This window comes from Eschrichtius robustus, chromosome 17 (genome assembly GCF_028021215.1).
Source record: "Eschrichtius robustus isolate mEscRob2 chromosome 17, mEscRob2.pri, whole genome shotgun sequence".
Classification (NCBI taxonomy): domain Eukaryota; kingdom Metazoa; phylum Chordata; class Mammalia; order Artiodactyla; family Eschrichtiidae; genus Eschrichtius; species Eschrichtius robustus.
Genome location: NC_090840.1, coordinates 86,852,622 through 86,853,457, shown reverse-complemented (window position 1 = coordinate 86,853,457; position 836 = coordinate 86,852,622).

The window sequence follows — 836 nt, the reverse complement described above, 5'->3', positions numbered from 1 at the left end:
TTTTTCAATCCATGCCCCCTGACAAGTTTCTGAGATGCAATTCTGAGACCCTTCCCTTTCCCATCCCAGCAGGTGGCCAAGGACCTGCCGGAGACGTGCAGGAAGCAGAGTTGGGCCAGCTGGCCAGAATGGGGTTTGGGGGTTCACAGCAGGAGAAATCACCATGCAGGATAAATCCCTTGGCCTTGCCATAAGCCAAGGGCAAGTCTCTCAGGGCTACAGGCCCTCTCAGGTTCTCCTTGCACAGACCTCGCGTGGGGCACTTGGCTACTTGGGAAAACCGCGTGGGAGCGAGCTTTACACCAGCAGATGTTTTGTAAAATTGGACGGGGTAGGCTCGGGCCTGTCCTCAAAGCCGCTACTCAAAGGCGAGCCCTTCCTGCGGCCGCCAGGTTAGGGGGCTCCGCGACTGTGCCGAACAGCTCTAGTGTGAGTCGTGCTTCCCTCCTCCACCCACCCCCACGAGCCCCCGTCCCCTTACCTGCGGCCCGCGGCCCTCCGCTCCGCGCTCGGATGCCGCTGGGGTGCCAGGGACCCACGGGAGCGGTCGTTCCTGACCGCCGCGCGCTAGCTCCCCGGACCCGCGCCGCCTCGCCGGGGGCCGACGGCGAGGAGCCCCGAGGACGCCCCGCGGCAGGTGCGCTCTGGCCGGGGCGCCCACTTCCGGGAGAGGCGCGCGGACCGCCGGCGCGCTCAGGTGAGCCGCAGCCAATGCCGAGCAAGACCCGCCCCGCCGGCGCCGCATCCGCGCGGCACAGCACGGTCTCGGCACTCCGGCCACGGGCGCCTGGGGCCGGGCGTCCCCTCTCCTGCGAGCGCGAGGCAGGAAGCGGCGC